Source organism: Talpa occidentalis, unplaced genomic scaffold (assembly GCF_014898055.3).
Source record: "Talpa occidentalis isolate TD23 unplaced genomic scaffold, MPIMG_talOcc4v2.1 talOcc4.8, whole genome shotgun sequence".
In the NCBI taxonomy this organism is placed as follows: domain Eukaryota; kingdom Metazoa; phylum Chordata; class Mammalia; order Eulipotyphla; family Talpidae; genus Talpa; species Talpa occidentalis.
The window spans coordinates 114119361-114132845 of record NW_023605194.1 but is presented as its reverse complement, the minus strand read 5'-3'; positions in this window follow the sequence as shown (position 1 = coordinate 114132845).

Below are 13485 nucleotides of genomic sequence, written 5' to 3'. Positions count from 1 at the left end.
TGAGTATGTGAACACTGAACAGGTCATAACAACAACAACAAAATCTCTTTTTCACAGGTAATTTAAGAAGTTTTGGCCTAAATGGTTAATCTTTGAAAGCCTGTGAATAAAGGTTTACTAGTTGATGAAGATAGTCATAGAAAATTCTCATTAAATTATATAAAGCATTGTTGTGAACAAGATGCCAATTGGTACATCTGTTAGGATTAGCTATTTATACAATATGTCCCAAAGTAGCCAGATGAATTGACCTATTTTAGAAAATGGTATCCAGTACAATGATGCTGGTTCCTAACTGACATTCTGAGGCACTCCTATGCACAGTAACTGGAGAACAGGAGTGATTGTCCATTCAAGCCAAGCTAAGCAGTAAATTAGCCTAATATGACCAATATCATTTGTTTAAAGTTAGAAAAGCAAAGTTTTTTTTTTTCTCTACAACACTACGACAACTCTTCTTACACCCAAAGTGCCTTCTAAGAAGGGTCGATAATATTTTGAGAGGTAGAGGGAGAGTTTTGTGAGAGATGTCCATGACATTTAGAAGTTGTATGATTTTGCTGTTCTTGATTTTGATAAAATTGATATTTTTCCTAGTGACTTGCAGAAGAATGGAGAAAGGATGGCAGCAGCTGAGAATAGCAGAGTACTGAACTTATCTCAAGGCTGACCAATGCCAACAAATGAATAATAACAGAATAAAGCTCAGAAGATGTAAGGAGTTACATGAAGTTTATTGAAAGAGGTTCATCAGTCTTTCCTCAAAATTATGTAGAAAAAGAGGCCAGAAGTTCTTAAGTCTTGAAATAACATTTAAAATGAGATGGAGTCAGACATCTCAAAAATGTCATTTAATTTGCCCTGATGAGACACTGGGCAAGTGGAGAGCTCCTAGGGTCAGAATAGAATAGGAAAACCTTGGGAGGAATAAGGAAGGCTCCGGAGATAAGGGTAACAAACTTCTCAGGGGACTAATCAAACACCAGGACTAGGGGCAATAGGACATTCTGGAACAAGGATAATAAAGAAAAAGGACTCTAGGATAAGGGCTGGGACACAGAGACTTAGTTCTGGGCTCAGAGACTTTAAGGCCGAGTGGGTGAGTCCACGGAGAACTAACCAATCACAAAGAGGCTGACTAGGCTTTAGAATAATCAGAGAAAGCAGGTGTATATGCCCTGAGGCATGTCTCTACTTCAGCTCCCTTGCCCTCCCTCCTGCTCCCTTGCCCCTCCTGGCTCCACCGGCCTGAGAGTCCCACTTTATTTCTGTTCCTTTTCTCTTTAATTAACATTAATTGATGGCTGAGTAATATTCCATTGTGTATATGTACCACATCTTCTTGATCCAGTCATCTATTTTCAGGCATTTGGGTTGTTTCCATAGCTTACCTGTTGTGAATAGTGCTGCTGTAAACATAGGGGTGCAGGTGCCCTTTTGAATTATGCAATTTTCAGCAACATGGATGGAGCGGGAAGGGATCATGCTCAGTGAAATAAGCCAGAAAAATACCGGATGGTCTCACTCACAAGCAGGAATTTAGAAAACCTAAATAAGGGACCAGGAAAAAGACTAATTATTATAAAGGAAAAATCAAAATCAACAAGCAACTATAAACCAGAGACACACTGGGGTGGGGGGAGAGAGTAGGATGAAAACAAGGGGGGGGGGTGGGAATTGTATGGGGACTATAACCAAGATGAAAATGCATACATTGTGCAAAAATGAAAAATGATGTAAAAATATATAAAATAAAATAAACGTTTTCTTTCTCTAAGCAAATCTGCCTCTCTTTGTTTTCTAACCTGAGCATCAGCAAAGTGAGCATCAGCTTCATGAGACACCAACCCAAGGTGGTCTAGTGGCTGGGACTCAGCGCTGCCTGCAGCCCGGGGTTCCGTTCCTGGCTGGGAGACTAGGCCTGAAAACCTGAAGTTGCAGTATCACTGAGAGCATTTCAACTAACCTGGCTCTCTCGTGGCTCTGTCTGAGGTTCAATAGAAGCAGCAGTGACCAGGAGTGCACAGTGACTTCTTGGAAGAGAACTGATAAAATGTCCCTGTCCCCAGAGTCCAGTCCTGAATTAAAGAGGCCGTCTGGTGTTCTTGTCTTAAATTCTCTGGACAGAAAGAGTGACGTGGGCCCATATCTGAATAGGTTTAGTAGCCTAAAAAAGGCCCACGTCTTCTTGTTCCTCACACAACAAAATGACTGCAGGGTGTCCCACTTGTAATTTGTCAGAAGACACACAAAATGCAGATGCAATGGGTTGAACATTTAATAGAGTTAATAGAGTTAAGATTCAGAGAAGTTTGCGTGAACATGGGACAAAATATACTCTGCTCAGGAGAGAAAGTGTTGCTGTCAGGATTATATATTTTTTTAAATCTTCAGGAAGCAGATATCTGAAGATGCAAGCCCTCACATTGGTAAATTAATTACAACGTTTTACTTAACTGCACTCTCTGAAGCAGCTGAGTGTTCCAATCAAAGGTGGACCTAAGATGTACACATATTGACAAATTCCCTGTCATTATGGAGATGGAAAATTACCTGTCAAAGCAAATGTAACTCAAAGTTGGTTTGAAAGGACAAACCCAATACCTCTCACTGCGCTTATTGTATTTTAAGTATTTGGAAGCAATATGCAAAAAAAGGTTATATTGGAGTGGTCCTGGGTAGCCCTTTTCATGACATATCTCACTTAACCCACTTAACCCACTGATTTTATATTTTGCTGTTGTTTTTTCTCCTTCACAAAGTTAGTCAAACCAGAAACTCCAAGACCCACAATCTTCTCAATGGAAAATAAACCAAATTCTATCAATTATCTGTTGATGAAAAAAGAATCATCACTTTCAAAATAGAATAAAAACTTCCTTACTCTTTCTCACTATTCAAAATCGTTATCTCGCTAATATATAGAAGGATACAGGCTTCCCCCACTAAGCGAAAAGAGTTCCCATTTGGTGTGAACTGGTAGATTACTTGGGAGGTCTAGGAATGATTTAACTGTTAATTTAAAATGAAATAATTTTTGAGCATTCTTAGGCCCCCCAAAATGACCTGCCAATCATATCAAGTAGGACTGCTCTACTTTTGAGTTCTAGGGAAATCTGTATAGCTTAAGAGTCAAGAGCACCTACATCCAGCCCAGAAAAACCAAGAAATTCAATCAAAGGCTTACACAAAGGGGAAAAAAGAGTTTGCTATAACATAATGAGGACCATTATCTCAGTACTTAAAATATCCTCGAATTTTTCCTAAATACAAGTGATTTGGTTGACAAATTTACCTCAGATGCTGCCATTAAATGATATAAAATTTTATGTCTAAATACATTAAGAAATAAGCTTTCCATTAAACTGATATAGCTCTTTGTCAAGAAATGTACCATCTTAAAGCAATATTCTCCAGACCATCATTTTTTTAATCCTACAGGCACACACAAAAAAATCTTCATAAATAATTCCATCTGGTATATACTAACAATGACTAGATAGTAAGGTATAACATACAGTCAAGTGAAAAAGTTCATTTAATTGAAAATGTACACAGGCGTTCCCACCAAGTAAAATCAAAAACCTACACAGAAAGATTGTACATTCGTTTTCCTGCCAAGACTCGATTCTGGAGACCATCTCCAAACAGGCTGCCAAAATGGAAAACAACACAATCATTATCCCTCAGGCGACTTCAAGAGAAATCTGTTGGCACCAGTTGGAGGAGGCAACTCTCTCAAATCAAGAACGTGAGGCATCTCAAAGGGTTTCTGCACAGCGGATGGAGGTTCCAGGCTGTGGGGGAGGAAGCCACGTGGGTGTCATCTCCAGTTACCTCCTGGGACAGTGGACAGATAGTTGACTGGAGGCCCAGGCTTCAACTATCTACCATTTTATATCATCCTAAGTAATTTTTAGGATGATTTTATTTATTTATGGATTTATTTATTTATGTATACAAGAACTGGGGTATAGGCCAGAGGTGTGGGTTGAGAGGATTCACCAGAGCCAGAGCAGGGAACAGAACAGGCAGACTGACGAAATACACTGCTGAAGGGAGCAGCGGGCGAGACAGGAGAGGTCTGCTGCGCCATGTGGGTAGCTCCCTAGCCAGGGATCGAACTCTTGCCACAGTGGCTGTGGGCAGCTTCATGGTGCTGTGGTTTAACCCCTTGCGCCACCAGGGAGGCACCCCATTTGTGAACTTCTAATAGAATTTTAATGTATGCTCTTCTTAGTTCTCTAAATCTAATACTCTGTGAAGTCCAGTGCTGTTGACTGAGCCGGCCCTGTGCACCATGGCTAAGTTGAGCTGCACACAAGCTAATCTTGGAGAGAAAGATGAGGATCTGATCATTATACGCATCCATCATGCCCAAGACTATTCAATCTAGTAGCTCACTTTACATAAAGGGGTTTTCAATCACATTTTATTTTGGGAACTGCCTTTAATATTTTCCTACAGTCCCCCTTCGGCCAAGACGTCCCTGCCTCTAGCTGGAGTGTGGTCCTGTCGTGGCTTCCGCTGGAGCCTGGCGGAACCCCTCCCCACTGTTCCCACATTTCTTTGTCTGCAGACCCCCCGCTCCCCAAACTCAATCTCTGTTCTTAATTTCCTGAGGACTGCAAAGAATGCCGCCTAATGAGAAACATCAGAGCTAAGGGTGGAGGCAGTGCTTTAATTGATCAGATAAACACGGTCCATTTAGTTTTGCTTTAACTCAGACTTCAAAGTACCAAGCTGCATGTTGGCTTCATTTTGGCAGGAGCCAAAAGCCTGAAACTCTTCAGGAGGCAAGGAAGCTGTGGAAAGAGGCATCTGCCCAAAATCCAGGCTGAAGAATAAACACGTACAACCCATTTTAATTTCTACTTTGATCTGGGAAGGAAAGACTCAGGAGGAGGCTGGAAGACAGGCACAGGGCGATTTTCAAGACCATGAACTTGAACCCATTTGACAGCAGAGGATGTGGTCTCAGGGCCTCGGAATATCACTCTTTCGACATTAAAATCCCATCCCAGGGAGAGGAAACGGGTCTTGAACCCCCCTTCGCGCTTCCACCTGCCACAGGTGCGCTCGGCCTCGGCACAGACTTGCCTGGGGAGGATTTATAGAGGCACTTTTGAACTTCTAATAGAGTCTCTCTTTTGAGTAACCATTTAAAAGAAGATTAAATTTAATTAGACGGTATCTTTCTCCCCTGACATGCTGCTTTCAAAGTCCACTTTATTACGTTCCTCCACCCAGCAGCGCGGTGCTGCCGACGCCCACGGGGCACCTTCAGATGCAGGAGGAAGGGAAGATGCGCGGGGCCTCGCTTCACCCCCGGGGATAGTCTGGCGCGGGCCCACCTTGGTCACCTACACCTGCACAGACGCCGCTGGGGAGCCGCCGCGACACGCGGCAGTTTGGGGGTAACCTGCATGCTCCAGCCTCCGCGCTGCCCAGGAGTTGAGTCGGCGGGGTTCGGGCTCTGCTGAACCCCTAGCTGTTTCTATGATGCAGTCTCTGGACATGTCTATAGTAACTGCGCTTGGAGAGCGGCTGGTGCCAAGCTGCTTACTGGAGAGGCATCGTTTTCCCAAAATTCTAGATATTTCATTCATGATCATCTCAGTGCAGTTTGCTCATAATGCTGTTCACATATTTCCTGTTATTCTTCTCGTTATTCAGACAAAATTAGTGTCTGGGCCTCCCCGGTGGCGCAGCGGTTGAGCGCTGGGTTGCGAAGCTGCGCCCGCTGCTCCCCTCAGCAGTGTCCTTCGGTCCTTCTGCCTGCTCTGCTCCCCGCTCTGGCTCTGGTGAATTCTCTCACCCTCCCGCGCTCCTGACTGTACCCAGTGCTTGTATAAGTAAATAAATAAATCTAAAAAAAAAATCCGTGTCAGTGACGGCGACTACAGTCCCTCAATCCCAGCCCACCACTAGGTCACGTCGGAAATCGCTAGATGCAGGTCCAGCGTCTGTATTGTCATCGGCCGGCTTTGGAGAGGGGGGAAAAAATGCCACAAAGAGAAGCAGACATTGAAATAAAGATAAAGTTCACCTTCTCAGCCTGCGGCTGCTCGTGCGTCCTTCAGGGGAGAGAAACACCCGCGCAACCCCGGCCTGGACGCCCATCCTGGATGGATGCTGCGGGGCGCGCGCGCGCGCGCTCGGGGGATGCTCGGAGGGGCTGCTAGGGCTTAGCAACCCCTCCCTGCACAGGCTCCCCCTGCGAGGACAGGGGAGAAGACGGGGAAGCCTCTCGGGAGCCAGGCCTGCCTGCTCCGAGGTCCCGGGCCCGGGCCCCGGCGCATCTGATGTCTCCACTTTCCAGGGGCGCGGGCGAGCGGGCCTGCAGCAGGGGGACCCTCCACGGGGGTAGAGCGGGCGGGCGTGGAGCAGCCGAGGCCCGCCTGGTCTTCCTCTTGGGCGGGAAACGGCCTGAAGTTAATTGCTCACCTGCAGAAGGGGAGCGGCGGCGCCCTAATTGAATTTTTATGGAAATAAACAGGTGGCAGATTTCCTACAGCAGTGGGGATCGGAGGGGGCAAAGCGCTGCAGCCACATTAACCTGTTTAATTGAATAGCTTCAGTCCTCGTGGACAAAAAAAGGCCACGTTGCCCGGTGAGTCCGTTGGATGCCAAATGTAAATAACTACAATTACCGTGGCAGGCCCATGTGGCCGAGCACAAGAGGGCACCGTGCCAGCTTCGACCGGGTTTCCATGTTCGTTAATTAAGTGCCTGGAAGTTTCATGAAAAAGTTTTAACCCACAGAGAACCCTGGAAAGACGAAAAGGATTGCACAAAGGAACACACACACACACACACACACACACACACACACTCTCTCAGGTTAAAGGCAGACACACACACAGTTTGACAAAGGGAAAACGAAAACACACACATGCACACACACATGCACACACACATGCACACGCACATGCACACACACCCCCACATACACACACCACACACACGCCCCGCACACACCCTCACATGTCAAAGGCGCAGCTCCAGCGCCCAGGGAAGCCAGCTGAGCCCCAGCTTTGCAAGCTGCTTCCTCCCAGTGGCCGAGGCTGGGAAAGGCATTTTTCTATTAGAGCGAGGAGGCCAGGCCTGGGGAACGCAGAATTTGGGGGTACCTCGTCCAGTCCCCGCCTTGCCTTTCACTTTTAAGTCAACTGATAAAAATGAGAGCTTGAATTTAAAATTTTGTCAATTTGCTTCCAGGAAAAAGCAATATGATCCCTTCATAGGTTTGTTTGTTTGCATCAAAGGCTGAAATATATATATATATTTTATTATTATTTTTTTTTTTTTGGTGGGACCCTCGCTGGAGGGTGGGGATCAAACTGGCGCTGCGAAGTCTGCGGGCAGCCTCGCAACCCAGCGCTCAACCGCTGCGCCCCCAGGGGAGGCCTAGGCTGAAATATATTGTAAAGAAGAAAATTATTGATACCGAGCTAGAAGCACTGACTATGAGGGAGGCCTGCAAGGCACTGACAGGAGCAGAGCAGAAGGGAGCGCAGGCGTCCTGGGCCATCCCTGCGGGTGCCTGAGTGACGAGACAGCAGGCCGGGCGCTAGAAATGGCAGAGAGAGGGGGACGGGGGTCCAGTGAGAGTCTCAGGAGAAACTTCACGAATGACAAATACTTTGCATTTTATTTGAACCCCCAGATCAGATGCCTAAAAACCGGCATGATCAGAAGCAGAGGCATCAAGAGGAACGTCACAACCCAGCCCAGAACGTTCTCTTTGCATTTGCTGTTGTGGAGCAAGCGGGAACAAACAAGAGCGCCTGAAGGGGTTTGCTCCTGCTCGCAGCGCCTGGGGAGTTTCAAGCCCATAAAGCTATGTGACTCCTGGCTGCGCCCTCCAGGCCGGGAGCGCCCCTCCTCACGCTGCATGCTCCCACATCCACGCCTGGGCCAGGGACCCCACTATTGTGCCATCGCCCAACCAGTTCTCCCCCTTCATCCTCATCATCATCCCCTTCCTCAACCCCCATCACTCTCTCCGCATGAACGAGCCACCCACAAGCCCAAGAATGAACTGGTGGTCACCGTCCGATCCTCTTCTCATGCACCGTCTCCTGTGTGTTCCATACCTCGCTCTGCATCATAACTATGCCTACAAATAATGTATGGATGCTTCATATGTGGTTTACGTATTCAAAACATGGCTTATGTATATGATTTTAGCCACATATAAAAATATATTCAATATAAGATAGATGTAAACATGTTATCTACACTCCATGAGCCCCTCGTTATGCACAAGGCACATGCAGTGCGCGCACCCTGCAGTGGAGCCAGACACTCCCAGGCACCATCACCAACCCCGTCACCACCAGGCCCACCTCATGCATCTATTTCTGCACGCGCACAGCACGCTGGCACTCGGAGCGCTGCACCGCACCACGGCGTGAGTGGCACCGTCCAGACGTCTCCTCGTGGTCTCTGGCCTGCGTGAGACCACGCAGGGACGACGGTGCCCGTGGTGGGGGTGGGGGGTGGAGAGGAGTCCCCTATGCGATGGCACCTCCTTCTGTTCTGCAACTTGTGTCTGCTTGGGCCCTCTCTGGCCACCCCGCACCGTTATGTCCCGCACAGTGCTTCTGGCACGTTCTCCTCTGCGCCACCTGCAGTGTTTGCGCCCTGACCTTCCAGGGACCACCTGCTGCCTCAGTGCTCATGGGAAGTGTCACTTGCTGACCTGAAGGGAGATGTCCCTCACTGTCCCTGCTGCCTTCCCCCCAAGCCCTGCGTGTGCACACACACACACACACACACACACCAGGACACACGGGGCCCACACAGTTCCCAACATTTTCTTAGGCAACACCAGCCTGCCCTGCTCAAATCAGTCACAAAAGCAAAGTCACTCCTAAGGGCGCGCCGACGGCAGCCGTGCAGAGATCTCCAGGGCGAGCTCGAGGCTAATCACTCACTGCCACTGTCTCCCCGGCCTGCGCGCCCCGCGCCTGCGGACAGGAGGGACTCGCCACCCTCCGTCTTCCAGGCTGCAGCTGCAGCGGAGCCGTTCATTTTCATGCAGCACCTTTGGCTCCAGCTGCTTTGGATTTTATTACTTTAGTCGGTAAGGACCACTCCAGAAACTTGGTGTTTCCAACCATAATAGCCCTATTCATGGAACAGGGCCCAGCGGGGGATCCTGCCAATTGCTTAAAAGACCTATTCCAGTTATGTACTCAGAAAAATAACCACGAGACTGGACCACCCAGAGGCAGACTCAGATCAAAATTCAATTTATAATCTGAAGTACAATTTGTCCTCACGATCAGCAAACCGCGGTGGTGTTGGCAGTGTCCGGGTATTAGGCAGCTCCAGCCAGTGTTTAACAATATCCCAGAGCTCTGGTTATCCCCCTCTGCTGGGCCCACGCTCTCTTTGTACTTTACCGTGTGGAATTTTACAGCTCCTTTGTATTCTGTTCACACACACCTGGCATGAAATGTCTGTGTAGCCAGATTCCAGGATGCGATTGTATCAGCATGACCTGAAATGCCAGCGGTCTATTTTTGTCACAAAGTCAAAACAATAATATTGGGTACCCGAAAATGTTTATGTGAATGCTGACTCCTGAAAAGCACATTACCCTGAGAATAGAAGATCACTATTCTTGATGCTTACTAGATCATTGGTATGAAAGAGCAATAGGTCTTCAGAATTCTTTCTCCAAGAGGACAGTATTTCTCAGCCATACTGGATAAACCCAAAATAAAAAAAAAAAAATACTCTAACCCAAAGAGGTATTTTCCTGCAATGCTTAGTAAATGGCCACATACCCCTGGTGAAGGCTGAGGAGATTTAGTGCACATACAAGTGACGTCATTGCAGAGCCCATCACGTCATTCTTGATGATGGAACTAGTGCAGTGAGACCCAGGGGAGAATGACAGCATTCTGTCCTGGATTCCATGTCATACCTCTGCTTTCCAGCAGAGAGCACTTTCCATAAGACGCACCAAGAAGGGCTCAGGTGCTCAGTCTAGTGCAACCAGGGCCTCCTGTACTTCAGAACCTTCTGACAGAGGAACTTTCTGTGCTGTCCACCTTGGTAAGAGTTGTACCTCTTACCTTTGGATGCTGCCTCTGGGCTTCTGCTACCCAAGCAGAGTTTCCACCTCCTGTCTATCATTTCAACTGATGCATCAAACACGGACACCTTAGCCTAGAATGCACGATAGCACCAACTCTTTTAGATCTCCTGCCCCTTCTTCAAGAACACACTTCTAAGACCTTGGTCATGGAGTTATCTTCAAGACAAGTTAGGGCGCAAGTGATCTGTAAGGGGCAATTCCACTCCAGAACACTTGACACCCCTCCCTGCATGGAGGGATTTCTAGCATCTCAACTTTACCACCCTAAGCCTCCACTGAATCCAGACTACAGTCAAGAAAATGAGCCAAGAATCAGACCTGTCCCGTCAACACAGGTTGAGAGTCATTCCACTGAAGAGGGATGCTTTGCCTGTCCAAGGTCCATCACTCTTCCTGATCATTATCATTCTTTAAATTCCCAATTTGTATCATTAAATAAAGGGAAAACACGTCTCCAGCTGGGTTGACAAGGCAACCAAGTCCTCCGGGACATGGCGGCAGCTACCTGGTTGTTAGGAGTCCGGAGATAATGACAGGTCTGTCCCTTCCAAGTGGTGACTTGGCTCTGCCTTACAAAGTTAGCTTGTAGAAAAGGACTGCAGTCTCCAAACTATCAGGGAGGGACAGCCCCAGCAAAGGAGGGTGTGACTTCTGTGCCCCAAGACCCTGATGGGCCCATAAAGACTAGGAGCCCACTCTCCAGGAGGGGTCACTGCGCTTCCACTGCGGCTACTCCGAGTTGCAGCCAGTGTTGTCCTGGATGCTCATGAGCCACAGAGCACTGACTGCAGGGCGCACCCCCGGGGCAGGGGCCGTTCCCTCAGGCAGAGGCAGCCCCTCGGGCTTAACAAGTCTTGAAAACCAGTCCATTCTGGTGCTGGGACCCTACACTCTTCTCATGGACACGCTCACTGTCCCGGGGAAGAACACCGAGGCGTGTGGATGGATGCCGTCAGCGACCACGTCAGGCCCAGGCTTCCTTTTCAAGTACCTGGACATTGAGGGGAGGGGGGACGAGAGGCTGACTGGGCATTGTTGCAGCTCCCGAGGGGCCATCCTGGCCTTAATCAAGAATTTAAAGAAAGCAGCTCCTCATTCACGCCCGTCAGCTCCCCAGGGCTCGCAGACCCCCTGGGACCCACTGTCCAGTTTCGTCGGCCACGGCGATGGCACCTCACTCTCCCCTGCGCCTTACCTTGAATAGGCATCTCCTTCAAGGGGGCCTTTCATGCCAGACCCCAGAGACTTTGTTTAAGTAGCGCTCCCAGCCCTGCGCCCACAGGACTGCCAGCGTGGCCTGCGGGAGATGGATGGGAAGCCTCGCTCTCTGGCCCAGCCCACCTCTCCTGACTTCTCTTCCCCAGACTCCGTTCCATGAAAGCCGCTCCCCAGCATTTCTGCGTCCATGAGGTCGTCCACTCCAACACAGCCACACACGTTCCCACCAGGGCGTGGGAGGAACCAGTGGTGAAGTTGCAGTGAGCTCACAGGTGAAACTCAGAGCGCCCAGCTCCGGAGGGGGAAGGGGGACTCAGCAGGAAGCGTTGGGAGAAAAGGCCCAGGTAGGGGTGCAGCTCGCTGCCCTCCCCTTGCCGGGCCCTGAAAACCTTCCCCTCTGTCCCCAGGTAGGACCCCACCAGCAGGCAAGCCTGGGCCTCCCGCCTGGCTGTAGCTGGGGGGCAGGGGAGGGGAAGACAGAGCCCCTGCTCTCTTCACCCGGGCCCTGAAGCCCCTCCTTTGCCAAACGTGGACGCTGCGGGTTTCCCCCACATGCACACTGCACAGATGCCGAGTAGTCTAGAGCTGACAATTATACCAGTAGATACACAGAAATTATGCGCCTACGTAGAATAGTTTCCAAGTATGGCCATAAAAAAGTAGAAAGTAGATTGCAATAAAGTGAGGAGTAAATGAGGAAGAACAAAACAGGAATCGTAGACTAATCTTTCAAGTGTCTGGAATGGAAGCAAAAGTAGTTTTAGAAGTAATAGGTGTTTCTTTTCCTTGATGAGGAGAAAATGCAAGCCATCCAAAGGATCCATGGAAGAGGAAAGGGCAGACTCTCGCAGTAATTAAGGAGATCACTGAAGAATGAATGGATCATGCAAAATTCAGGACACCTGAGTTTGGGTTAGGAGCCGAACAGGGGCCTGCCTGAAAGCAGAGAGGAAGCGAGAGGCGGTGGAGACAGGGCCCCCTCGCTGGAGGGGGAGCAGGCTGCAGTGTACTGAGGAGCCTGGAGCTCTTTACTTCATAGATCAGAGCAGAGTTCAAGGCTGAAGGCAAGGCCAGAGACAGTCACCGGCAGCGAGGGGAAAATGCTCAGAAAAGCCACTTTGGGCCATGATCGTGAGCCTGCGGGAAGAAATGACCTGCCAGAGGAACCACGGGTCATTTCTTAGTGGACTCCCCAAAAGCTAGATGATCATAGACAGTGATTTCTTCCATGATGGGAGAAGATATACACGCACTAAACCACCTTCCCTGCTTCAGTGTGATGGTGCAAACACCTGACCAGGACCAGCTCTGCTCACACACCCGCGCACACACAATGCACAAGTCCTTTCTTGTAGTTATAGTAAGAATAAAATATGGCGGCGCTGGGATGGCCGTGGCAGATGGGAACCAAGGACCATGTTTCACAGTCGGGCAGTTTTATGGTGGCCCTGTGGCGACTTTGATGGCCTTTTAAAGGAGATAGAATTGAGTCACCCACTGAGGGTCTGCGATTCACCTTGGGCTCCCGAGGCCTGTCCCTTGTCCAGAGAATCTTCCGGATGCCTTTCGTAATGACACTCTATCAGGCCACTGAGATCGACTGCCAAGCCCAATCTGCTACAGGAATCTCCCTAGAAAAAAAGGGTGATTCATCAGGGCCATCACTCACCCAGCCCACACCCCGCCTGCTTCTGATCTGCCACTGTTCAAAACATAACACACTGGAGGAAGATTGTGTTATATTTCATGCGTGCTCTGTCCCGCCACCGAGGGACAGAACCATCTGTTATTTGCTCTCAGCTTTGCTTACTGATAAAACAGGAAGGACAGCTTGCTGATGGGCTCTTTGAAGCAAATGGCTCCTCTCTTTCCTGCAATTAATGTTTATAAATTATTTCTACAGTAGACAGTATGATGGTACCATGATTCCAAAATTAGTTTCACTAAACTGAGGGCCTGCATTCATTCCGAGAGGCACGAGATGGCAACGCCGCTGGTGGAGATGCGGAATGAAGTGTCTCCTGCTACCGTTTGTGAACATGGCTGCCTGGCACTGACACTGTCATTAATTCTGCCGATTATCATCCGCTCATGAGAAGATCTGAGGTCGGATGTTCACGTGTTGAAATTTCATTTTACGTTCCGATGGTGAC